The sequence below is a fragment of the Grammomys surdaster genome, unplaced genomic scaffold (genome assembly GCF_004785775.1).
Source record: "Grammomys surdaster isolate TR1022 unplaced genomic scaffold, NIH_TR_1.0 472, whole genome shotgun sequence".
Classification (NCBI taxonomy): Eukaryota; Metazoa; Chordata; class Mammalia; order Rodentia; family Muridae; genus Grammomys; species Grammomys surdaster.
The window spans coordinates 511,591-524,504 of record NW_021604891.1 but is presented as its reverse complement, the minus strand read 5'-3'; the positions used below and the strand labels follow the sequence as shown (position 1 = coordinate 524,504).

General features: G+C 48.4%; 1 protein-coding gene and 1 long non-coding RNA gene across 3 annotated transcripts in view; one reads left to right on the top strand and one right to left on the bottom strand.

Moving 5' to 3' along the window:
- The window catches only part of Tmem266 (transmembrane protein 266), a 114,864-nt gene that overhangs the window by 58,906 nt on the left and 43,044 nt on the right, over nt 1-12,914 (top strand). The gene's annotated exons all lie outside the window — the stretch shown is intronic.
- Nucleotides 3,153-8,751, bottom strand: LOC114632960. Its single transcript, XR_003713155.1, has 3 exons — nt 8,661-8,751; nt 5,085-5,194; nt 3,153-3,246 (listed from the first exon to the last, which is right to left on the bottom strand). It is a non-coding gene; the product is annotated as an uncharacterized LOC114632960 (long non-coding RNA).

Sequence of the window (12,914 nt, the reverse complement as noted above, 5' to 3'; positions counted from 1 at the left end):
AGGAAGGAAGGAAGGAAGGAAGGAAGGAAGGAAGGAAGGAAGGAAGGAAGGAAGGAAGGAAGGAAGGACATTTCTGAGGCATGTCTGGAGTAGCAGTAGTGACTGAGCAATAAGAATCAGGCCGCAGAGCCTGCTTTTCCCTAGTCCCCTGTGACTTAAAGACTGAGTCCTGAACCAGGACCAGCTGTGTGTGTGTATGGCTTATGCAACAGTGGCCGCCAGTGCTCGAAAGGACCACAAAGCTGAGCCCATTTCTCCGCTGCTGCTCTTCCTGAAGTTCAGCTCAGTGAACTCCTGTCCCCCGGTCAGCAGGTCTTTCTCTGAGCACCCGGAGAGTCACTGTGCGATTGCTCTCTGGTGGTCAGACGCAGTAGTGCAACCTCCGTCAATAGAAACATGCGCTGGCCCTTCTGCTCAGGCCTGATCTTGATCAAGCCCAGTTGGAAGTATCTAGTCTTCTTGTCCTGAGTTAGCTGCATCTTTGAAAGGAGAAATGTTCTCATCTCTACCCAGATAATTCTCTTTTATAGCCTTTTTGGTGATAGTACTCAAATCCAGACAGAAGAGCCACAACCGACCCACTATGGCAGTCTCAAATACAGCGTGCCCCCCAAAGAACTCTTTCCTCAAAGTAGAAACAACTCAAACCAGTGGGGCATAGAAATTGGCTGGTTTTGATCCTTCAGTTACCAAAATAACCCACCAGTGGCCCTAACCCCCCTTCCCACCTCAACAAGAACCAATGTGTCCATGGCACCTCTAAGTTACCTGAGTTCTGTCAGTCACTCACAGTCACGATACAGTTGATGGCCTTGTTCTCCCATGCTCTGACTTCCTCTCATTCTCACTCTGGTGCCCACAAACATCCTACTACTACCAACAGTGACCACTGTAGGAACACCATCCCAGGGGTACCGGAAGCTGAACTCACACAGTGGGTTCCATTAGGCGAGGATGGGACATTCCCTTCTCCGCTGAGTCCCACTCTGGATCATGCTGGCTGTGGACTTCTTACACCCTCTGTTCTCGTTCTGCCTTCTTGTCATGTCCACCTCCCCACATCCAGTCTGCAGCTCAAACCAAGGAGCTGCCTGGAGCATCATGGCCCCTTCCCATCTTCCTTTCCCTCCCTGTGTCTGCTCACCTCTCAACCAAATGTCTCCCTCCTTCAGGAGTGATAACACAAACCTCCGTGTGAATCCACAGAGGGGAGCAGACAGTCTGGGGAGGGGGAGAAGGGGGGCAGAGGTGTCAGCCCCAACTGCAAAACCCTGTGACAGCAAAATGCTGTGAGACTTGGTTTTCTTCCCTCATGCCTTGCACTCTGTTGCCAAGTCATGCGTATTTGTATTGTCATTGTCTCCTCCATGTTCTCCCTCCAAGGACTGTCTACTGGCAGCTAGTTACTGTGGTCTGTGAATAACAGAAAGTCCACTCAAACTCACTGGCCTCTGTAATATGGAATCCAGTGCTAAGGCAGCTCTGAGGTTGGTCCAGAGACTCATCAGTGTCAGCGAGGGCCAGATTCCCCTATCACTGCTGTCAACAGTACTGGCTTCATCCAGATGCCAAAAGTGGCTTCACAGTTGGCACAAGAACTGCCTGTGGTAGTCATGCATGCTCGTTTGTATCTAGCAAGTGAGGAAGGCTTTTCCTAATTGGCCTGAGAACAATATAGATCCTTCCCAGAAGCTTCCAGCAGGTCTTGCCTAATGTCTTATGAGCATGAATTGAGTCACATGGCAAAGGATGGAGGAACACTCATAGGCTGATTGAACCTATCTTTTGGATGGTACATTGCTATGTAGATGTGGGGCATTCATATACAGCATGTCACAGCCTAAAGAGAGCCAGTTTTGGGCTTGGCTGGTAATGATGCTTACTGCAGAATCTGACAACCTGCATTTGATCCCCAGAACCCAGATAGTAGAAGAAAGAACTATGCCAAGTTGGCCTCTGTCCTTCACATATGTCTAGTGTCACCTATGTGTGTGTACACACTCTCACACACATGCATGCACATGCACGCACACTCACACACAGAGAGACACAACTAAAAGGGAGAGCTAATTTCCACTCATAACTGGACTCCCAGACAGGAGGCGCTTGGATGAAGCGTGGGTCCCCAACAGACTTAACGGGAGGCGAGACCAACAGCATATTTCTCCAGAATTCTAGACTCAGTGGAAGACAACATAATGGGGCCCGGGGACATTTTTTGACATGTCAAGTTAGAAAAAGAAGATAGACCAAAGATAGCAAACACCTCTAAATAAGGACTGAAATAGTTTAAGATCTGACGACAGTAAGCAATAGCTGGGAGCCAAGAGAAGGAGCAGTGAGGGCCTATTAAGCCACAGCCTAAAAATAGTCTCTGTGCAGAATATCTTGAGGAGGTGCTCTCCAGAAATCTCCTGTCCCTCCACCCCCACACTTCCACAGCCCCCTTCATCCATGTCGTCATTGATTGGGAAAACAATAAATTCACCGCCTTGGACAACCTCTGAGGTCTACTAACCCACATCTAAACCCAGCCCTGGGCCAGGAAGCTCCTCTAGCAAGAACAAGATCAACTGAGTCTGGGGTAGAGGGCATGAGGGCAGAATAAAGGACCAACTAGAATGGCCCAGTGAGTGGATGAACAGGCAGCAGTACGATCAGGTGGTATGGGAAAAGCCAGTTTCCTGCAGAGTGGTTATAAGCTGACTTACATGAAGTTGAGGAAGAACAAGGGAACAGGGGTGGGAACAGCACCAGGCTCCTCACTGCCACGGGTCAAAGCTAAGTGCCACCCGCATACCGCTGTCTTAGTCAAGGTTTCTATTCCTGCACAAACATCATGACCAAGAAGCAAGTTGTGGAGGAAAGGGTTTATTCAGCTTACACTTCCACACTGGTGTTCATCACCAAAGGAAGTCAGGACTGGAACTCAAGCAGGTCAGGAAACAGGAGCTGATGCAGAGGCCATGGAGGGATGTTACTTACTGGCTTGCTTCCCCTGGCTTGCTCAGCCTGCTTTCTTATAGAGCCCAAGACTACCAGCCCAGGGATGACACCACCCACAATGCCCTCCCATCCTTGATCACTAATTGAGAAAATGCCTTACAGCTGGATCTCACGGAGGCATTTTCTCAAGGGAGGCTCCTTTCTCTGTGATAACTCCAGCTTGGGTCAAGTTGACACACAGAACCAGTCAGTACAACCTCCAAGCACCACTGGCACCCCACTGCTCCCCACAAAGCCAGCCTGAAAGAAAGAAGTCAGCTTTGCCTCAGAGCGTGCCACCTTTACGTAGCAAGAATCTAGAAGGGTTTCTCTAGGAACTATCAAATAGAGCTTTAGGTACAAAATTTAGATACAATATTGATCACAAGCAATGTCATTTTTCCATAGTTCTGGAGGAGCCCCACATTTTTAATTGACTAAGCAATCAATTCACAGATACAGTATTAAAACAATCTCTACCAACTCACAGCATACATGGTGTACAGCCCTGGGAGACCACTAGATGGCAGAAGAGTGCCTCTGGTGGTCAAGAGTGGGACTGGGCACCTGAGCTCAGCCTGGAGGGAGGAAGATATACACCCTGGGGGGGTGGGGGTTATGGTGTTCACCATGAGAGCCCCAGTCACCTGTGGAGGCATCCAGGATCTAAAATGTACAACTTCTTCCCACTGTGTCAGGTAGCTGGTCTCATCTAGTTGGCAAAGCCTAGCATAAAGGAAGTCCTTAGATTTGTAGCCGGTTCACAGATTAGCAGAGAGCCCTTAATCTAACTGTAATCTTCTCCCTTCAGTCAACCTGAAGCCCTTGCCAAGATTCGGGACCACTTTGCCACATCCTTCCTACCTGTTAGCTGTTCAGAGATACGTAGGGAATGTTCTTAGTCCCCTAAGAGGGGACAGAGGTCAAAGGAGTTTAGCAGCCTGCCAAGCAGAGGGTATCTCCTGCCTCCCCACTCCTGCTCTGGCCACCACACCGTGAGGCCTCTCTTAGAGCTGATATTTCTGCAGACTCAAGAGATGTAAGATTTTGGGACAAACACATATTAGCCTCTGTGGTCTCAGCTGCACACTGCCTCCTGCCTTCTCCCAGTGGTTCGAACCTTCAGCACTGACTGTAGACCTGAAGCTGCTCACTTAGAAATGGAAGTGAATTCACTTCCTCAAAGGGCTGGGTGAAAAGCCTCTCCCATCCAGCCCAAGGGTTGGTTTTCTGAAGTATGTGTATGTGTTCTGGGCCTGTGTGTGCTGGCATGGGTTGCCTCTTAGAATCAGGTTAAGGAGATAAAGCTGACACGTAAGTGCTCTCCCTGATGTCATGGCTCACCCCAGAAGGGAGAGGAAGCCCCACTGACCCATCTCCGACATTCAGTTAAAGGGTGTCCCTGTGGGCGTTGGATTGACAATTCTCACAGGACAGGATTGTGTCTCTTTGGAAAAGTCATGCTTAACTGGGCTGTCTCCCTTTCTTGCAGCGTGTCTAGAGTAGTCTAAGGCTAGGAGCCCACTGCAAGTCAGAGTTAATTTACAAGGGTCCAGGCCCTGTGGAGAGGAAGGCTCCCTTCCCCTCATGTGTCCAACACTCTGCACAGTGTCTAGATATAGAACACTATGTATTCTGCCACCTGTCAAATCTCCTGCTAAGGCATATATGGAAACTATCATTGTCCTGACACATGCTAGCTTCATGTATGCTGGTTTTAATATTCCAGATCCTCCTAGCACCTCTTCAAAGTCAGGGATCCCATTTTTAAGATTAACAAACTAAGACACAAAAGACTGGACTCATGGTTTAGTCAACATGAGCCTGGAGTTAGGAGACACTAATTGCCATCAAAGCCAAGCATATCTTCTCCTGTCCCTTGTTTGTCTGTCTGTCTATCTGTTCATTTTCGAGACAGGGTTTCATATGTAGCTCTGGCTGTCCTGGAACTTGCCACATAGACCAGGCTGGCCCCAAACTCACAGAGACCTGCCTGCCTCTGCCTCTCTAGTGCTAGAATTAAAGGCATGAGACACCACCATTTGGCTATAAATTAACCTTTGAAGTGCCCAGAACAGCTCCCAGTACATAGAACATACCATGTATGTGTCTGTTAAGCCAACAACAATGAAGCACAGATCAGTGAGAGTTGGGCTTCTGTCATCCTCATGGGCTTCTCTGACTGTGTTCTTGCCATCTTCAATGAACACTATAAAGAAAAACAAAGAAGTGTCCAGGATTTGCTGACTGGCAAAGCCAACACCAAGTCCAGTGGCTTCCAGGGCACCAGTGATCAGCATCATAGAAACAGAGCCTGTGGCCAGACCAGACCCGCTTAAACCTGCCCCACTTATAAGCAAAGAACAGGGAACCTATTATACAGCCATAGGTACATAGGAATACAAATCAAATATTTACTGATAATAAATCATAAAGGAATTTATTTAAAATGATTCTCTGCTATACATATAATTTCTCATGAAAGACTATAAAGAAAATTTTCATACTAATGAGATGAAATAGGTGTATTTATGTTTACAGAAAGAATTACATCATGACTGAGTCTCTGAAACTCTAGGGTACAACATCTTCAATAGTTTGGTTTTCTTTTTCAATTTCCAATGTTGAGATCATCACCTTACATAAATATATCACACAAAATGACAGAGGTATGTTTAGGGCTGTTTCAGATTATTGGAGAGTCTGTCCTGACCCCAAGCCAAAATTTCTTTAATGATTTTTATTTTTAGAAAAGGGTCTTACTATGTAGACCAGGCTGTCCTCAAACTCTCAGAGATCTGTCTGCCTCTGCTCTTGAGTGCTGGGCCTTTAGCAGTACTAAAATGAAGTTTGTCAGCATCTTAACTCTTAATGAGCAATTTAAAAAACCAAACATGCTGGGCCAGAGAGATGTCTAAGTGATTAAGAGCACTGACTGCTCTTCCAGAGGTCCTGAGTTCAATTCCCAGCAACCACATGGTGGCTCACAACCATTTGTAATGGGATCTGATACCCTCTTTTGGTATTCTGAAAACAGTGACAGTGTACTCACATATACATAAAATAAATAAATAAATATTTTTAAAAAAGCATTCTAATATAATGTAGTCTAAAGATATACTAATTTAATATGTACTGAGGAAAATAATAGAGAAATATTAAAAGTTTCTATTTCCTGTAGTTAAACATTTGTGTTTTTCTAACAGCTTTGCAAATAGACTTGAAACACTGTAATTCCTAATTCACTCCAAGATTGAGTGTTTTGGGAAGTATCCATTGATTATCTCGTGGCATGACAGCATGTGATCAGATCCAAGGCGATATAGTGAGGTTTGGTGGTACAGGATGATTCGTTCCTCCATGTTTGACACTGGTGGGCATGGTACCAGGGACTGGACCTAGGGCTCACACATGCTTAGACAAGTGTTTTTGCCACTGTGGTATCCTCACCCACTTCAGACCCTTCTATGTTTTTAATGTATGTCCATGTGTGTTCACATGTAACTGGGGGCCAGAGGTCAATGAAATGTCTCCCTGGATCATTCTCCAATGCATATTTTGAAACAGGGTCTCTCAGTGAACCTGAGCTCACGGAGGAGACAAGGCCCCGCAGGTCAGGGGGCCCCAGGAAGCTGCCTGTCCCTGCCTGCCTGCCTGTCCCTGCCTGCCTGCCTGTCCCTGCCTGCCTGGCGTTTTACACGGGTGCTAGTGACTGAACTCAGCTCCTCGTGCTTGCCCGGCAGCCACTCTGCCCTCAGTCATCTTTCTGCCCCATCAATTTATTTAAATTTAGTTAGTTAGTTCTGTGTTCAGCAACCTTTAACTATTGCCAGACTGTTCATCCCTCTCACTGTGACACTGCAGAGAAGCCACTGAACTAGACCACTCTGAGGGTAGGAAGAGAGTTTTACTGTGGCTCTCAGGAGGCGTTCAGTCATGTGACTGTCCCAGTCTGTTTTCATTGCTATTATGATCACCATGACTAAGAGCAATGTGGGGAGGAGAGGGCTTATCACACCTTACAGGTTGGATCCATCATCAAGACAAGCCGAAGCAGGAACTACGTGGATGCAGGACCTGAAACAGCCACGTAGAAATGCTGCCTACTGGCTTGTTCTCCTTAGCACTCAGCCTGATTTTTTTTGTTGTTGTTCTTGCTTTTTTGTTTTGTTTTTAGAGACAAGGTTTCTCTGTGTAGCCCTGGCTATCCTAGAACTAGCTCTGTAGACCAGGCTGGCCTTGAGCTAACAGAGATCCACCTGCCTCTGCCTTCCAAGTGCTGGGATTAAAGGCTCAGCTTGAGTTTTTTAAAAACACAACCCAGAACCACCTGTCCGGGGTAGCACTACCCATAGTGGGCTGCCATTCGTTAATCAAGAAGCTGCCCGCTGGGCAGTGGTGTTGCATGCCTTTAGTCCCAGCACTTGAGAGGCAGAGCCAGGTGGATTTCTGAGTTCGAGTCCAGCCTGGTCTACAGAATGAGTTCCAGGACAGCCAGAGGTACACAGAGAGACCCTGTCTCAAAAAATCAAAAAGAAAAAAGAAAAAACAAAAAGCCATGCTTCCCACACCCAGTTAAGTATATTTGAGCCGGGCGGTGGTGGCACACGCCTTTAATCCCAGCACTTGGGAGGCAGAGGCAGGTGGATTTCTGAGTTCGAGGCCAGCCTGGTCTACAGAGTGAGTTCCAGGACAGCCAGGGCTACACAGAGAAACCCTGTCTCAAAAAAAACAAAAAAACAAAACAAAACAAAAAAACAAAAAAAAGAAGCTGCCCCTTCAAACCTGCCTACAGGCCAGGATGAAGGAGGCATTTTTCAAGGTTCTGTTTTCCCAGATGACCCCAGCTTGTGTTGAGTTAACAAGTAACAAGTACAGCGACCCTTACGACCCTGAGTTTTAAGAAGCTAGGCAGGGGGTCTCCCTTGATGAACCTCCATGAGGGGCAAGGAGTCTCTGCATCTCTTGAAACCTTATACACAGGGTTGTGGGTTTATGTATATTTGGGGGCATTTGCTTATTGTTTTTGTCAATTATTGGAGAACTCCGCTCCAAGAAAGCTTCTGAGCCACCGGGGAGAAGCTTCCTGCGCAGGCCAGACATGGGGTGAAAGCCTTGTGTTCCAGGCTTAGCTCAGCTTCTAGACTCATTCTGACCTCCCCTCCGAGCTTTTCTTTGGGAACTTAACGGATGACAATCTATATTTGTCTATTTATATCTGTCTTCTGCCCCGGACACCCTAGGGAAATCGTCCCCATTGCCTTCACACTCCCCATTGTGAAGAACCTTTTTAGGAGAACTAGAGAGTCCCTAGTTGTGAGAGTCTCTATGGGCTCATTCCGAGAGAACAAAGTCTCTTCTGTCCCCCATCCCGAATTCTTCCTTCCAAAGCCTGAGCACACCGTGGATTGTACGCAAAGCAAGCCCAGCCCTGACTGGTCCATACCCCATGGCCTACTTCACCTTTGAGATGGGGCTATGTGATTGCCGAGCTTGGAAACACTACCTGACCTAATCTTTCCTGCCTCCCTTCCAGGCCACGCCTATGGCCTGACCTCCCATAAAAGAGCCTTTGGAGATTTGCCAAACTTCATTTTCATGTTCTAGAATTTATTCTCTCAAACTGTTAGCCAAAACAACTAAGAGTATAAAGCAGAAGCCACACAGGCACTCACCTGCTTTCCACCCACGGACTCCTCTGAGGCCTCAGGAGGGTAGGGGCGGGGTGCCGGAACTTCACTGGAATACCACCCGCCAGAGGCCCATCTGTTGGTATTTGCGATTTGGGCAGCCCGAGCCCTCCCCAAGCTGCCCTTGGCTTTTGTAGCACGTTGGGAAATAGGGGCACGCCTGCCCTCTGGTGGCAACTCCAGGAATAACATCACTCCGGGGCTTTGATGGGCTGAGGCCGCCCGAAAGAATTCCCAGTCTGTGTCCCGGCTTCAGCCCAGTCAGTTCTTTAATTAACCACGCGAACCAGGTTATAGAAACGGGAAATACTGTCTCCTTGGAGTATACCTCTCCAAGGAGAGGGAACACACACTCTCCTTGGAATGTCTGAGTCACTTGTATTTCACAAGGAGTGTTTGGGATTGTAAACCTGGGGCCAGTCCAGAACCTGCAAGCTCAGCCCCACCGCTGGATCCCATTCCCACTACGGAGCCCTGACCAGAAGTCTCTTTAGAGTTATACAGCCCCATCCCTGTCTCTCTTGTTCAAAAAGTATCCACAGGCAAGCCTCCTGGACTTGTGGTGGAGCCAGATATGGCCCACATACACCTTCTCTGTCCTGCTCCCAAACTTCCTTCTGTCAGCCCCGCCCTCCCACACACACCCTCAGTTCATCCTCCATAGTAGTCAACACTTGCAAGAACAGCTCAAGCTGGGTTCTCATTGAAATGCAGACCCAAATTCAGTGGGTGTTGGGGAGGATTTAGCTTCCTTAATTCCATGAGCGCCCACAAGAGGTTCACAAGGTCCACACCTTGGAATCACCTCACAAAGTTACAGAACCCAGAAGGGGTGGCTTCATAAGGGACCTGGGGTATGGCTTGAACCTTGGGACTTTCCAGCAATCTCTGGCCTGAATGCTGATCCCAAGTCCCCACACTTCCAGGCCTCTCTGCCTGGACACATCCAGCGACAGCAGGTCTCTTAAGTCGCTGCTGTGTTTGTGAGGTCACTGGGAAAAAAGAGGTTCACTTCAACTGTGATACAAACACCATCTCCTTGTGCAGCAAGGGGGCCTACATGAACTTCCTCTCAGGCTGAGAACAGCTGGTGACTGAATGCCAAGCTCCGGGCGGGCACAGCTAAGCTGCCACAGGAGTAGAATAGGATAAGAAGAGTTGGCTTTGCAATGGCTTTGGGGTTTGGCAGGAGATGTGCTGGTCTTGTCACGGGGAGTGGTCACCCTGGCAGCATCTGCCCCAGGTGCTAAGTGATTAGTGAGCTAGGACCACCATGCAAGAGAACCCTGTCCTCCCTAAGCAGCTCCTGGCTCATGTCCTGGTGAAGAGAACGCTGCAACAAACCAGGCAGATCTGTGTTTCTCCCAGATACCTACGGGCACTGCCTTTAACTTTCTTGAATGTCACTTCTTCCTTGAGATCTCCCCTGACATTGCTAAAAGTCCTTCCCAGGGACAGTCAACCTCTCCTAAGATTCTAACTAGAGAAGGAAGCACTGTCCTAGCAGACTTCACTGTAGGAAACAAGTTCATTGGGCTTAAGTACAGAGCACAGGAGTTATATACAGCAGTATAGGTTCTTCTCCCCAAAAACTTTACCCAGCAGGAATGGGGGCTTTCTTATAGCCGAATACAGAAAGCCTCCCCTCCTCTAGTCTTCCTTGACTAGATACAGATACAGGTACAGGTACAGGTACAGGTACAGGTACAGGTACAGGTACAGGTACAGGTACAGGTACAGATACAGATATTCTAGCCCTGTGCAGTTATGGCAGCTTTGCATACCACAGGTGTTAGGGAGTCCTGAGTACTCAGGCGAGGGCCCCAGTCTTTCCCACCCCTGATGAGGAGCTGTAAACAGTCAAAAAGCCCAGCTGGGACAATCCTTTCCAAGTAAGCACAGTCTATAGACCTGCGGTAGAGATCTCTTAGGCTCAGGCGATGCTCCGGCACACCTGACCGCCTGGTTCTAAATGCCTGCTCAACTTCACCATCCTGAGGCCCGCACAGGCTCTGGGTTTTCCCTAAGTACCCCCATCACCTTACAGGAATTATAACTCTTTGACTCCCGTTCCCACTACAATGTAACTGATTTTGCTGACTTGGGACGCAGGGCCCTCCTTGTCCATGCAGGGGGCACAGCGTCATTAGACATCCAGATTTTCCCCTGCTTCCTTTCTCTGTCCTTCCAGCTGCCTGAGCCTCTCCCTGACTCAGGGAAATCTCAGATTGGAAGTGACTCCAAGCTTGCCTGCATCTCTCTCAAAGACAAAGTCAGTATTTTCACAGTTGGTATAAAGTGGCCTCTCTGAACTCACTGAGGCAAGCAAATGGATACATTGTTTCTTTCTCTCTGTTTGGGGCTCTGTTTTGGGGCCAAAGGGGCAGCAGGCTCTCAGTAAGGCTCCTCCTCATCAGATGTTCAAGGCAGGAGGGGGATGGGTGCCCAGCTGCTTCCTCTGACCATGAGGGTGAGGCCTCCTGTTCCCCTCTGGACATCACCCAGGCCCAGAAGGTTTCCTGGCTGCTCGTTTCATTTATAGCTTCCAAAGGTGCTTGACTCTCATTTCAAATGACAGTGAAATAGCACCAGGGGCAGCAGCCACTGAGAGTAGATAGATACTGTGGGGCTGGAGCTGAGGTGCCTTAGTGACCTGGGAAAGAACGAAGAATCCAGGATGGAAGAAGCCAGGATGGGAAGGGGGTGGCACAAACCCTCCAGAAGTGCCAGGTTGAAGGCTGGGCACAAACTGAGATGTGAAAGAAGCAAATAGGGCCAAACAGAGGGAGAGACAGGAATGGTGCATGGGAAAAGAGGTACCGGTGAGACAGGAGGGGGAGGGGTGGGGTGACAGAGCTCTGAACAGTCAAGAGTGTTAGGGGCATGAAAGCAGTCTGGGCTAGTGACCCTAGTGGGCAACAGTGTCACACTTCCGGAACCTCCAGGTGATGGGGACAGCTGTCCATCTGACACAAGGTAGAGAGTTCACTGTTCATCCTCCTCTGCCTCTCATGCCTGCAGGCGACCTCCTGGGTTTTCTTCTGGATTTCCCTGGCTCTTTGCAGTGTCTCAGGGCCATATAGCCACAGAAAGGGCTACTATGTATCACTCAGAAAGTACTTCTAGGTGCTAGATATCTTTTGCGGTCCCTCTTGGAGTACAACTGAGAAATCAACCTTAGGCTTCCAAGAGTGTTCCTTTTTCAAATATTAATGTGGCCTCTTCCTCCACACCTTTCTCTGACTAAACCACAGCCACCCTCTGCAGCCTCTTGAGACCCTCAGCTCTGAGTTTGCCAGACCTGGCAGATAGCAGATAAGAGTGCATAATGCCCTGTAGTTTGAAAGGTGGATGGATGGATGGATGGATGGATGGATGGATGGATGGATAGTAAGTACAGAAGAAGCCTTTCTTTACAGTATCTGGGACATACTTGTGTTAGGAAGTTGTTCGTTGTTTATCTAGCAATTCTACTTAGCTTATGTGCTTCTGTTTGCGTTGATCTGTGGGAGCCTGCAAGAAAATGGGAAGTATGGTCGGCCAGTGCATTTTCAGGTTCACCAGCAAGGGACCACAGCATCCGATTGTTGGTCTTTGTGGCTTGGCTCCTACTGGGCTTTCTATCTCTGTTTTCCATTTGTCTCTTGAAGAGACGTGCTCTCTGGCCCAGCCCGTCTTCTCCTCTCTTACCCCACACTCTGGGCCTTTCTAGGAACTCATGTTAATCTTTCCCCCATCCAAAATGATCTGCTTAGCTTCCTCCATCACCTGTTGAGGTCTTCAAGCCTCCCTTTCTGGGACTGGCTTCCCAAGTCTGGAGAGGACCGCATCTGGTCTTTGTATGACCACCGAGCCAAGGACAGGAACCATCAATCATTCCCACTCGTGTTAGAAAATATCCAGAAAGACCTAAGCCAAGTCCGATTTTCTGCCAGGTTCCTTCAAGGCTATCACCTCTGGCGTTTGCACTTTTTCTGCACAGATATGAGGAAGAAGTTACCCCCTGAAAGCACCCATATCATTCTTTCAGGGATAGCTAAAAAGGAAAGCTGCTTTCCCAGACCACTGACACGAGTCTACAGGAGGAGGACACTGGTCCTCCTTGCAGCAGATTGACTCCCTCTAGATGGGAAGGATGTGGTGATGGCCGAGCATCGGAGCCATCAGATGTCATCACCATCACCATCACCATCATCACCATCATCACCATCACCATCATCACCATCACCATCATCACCA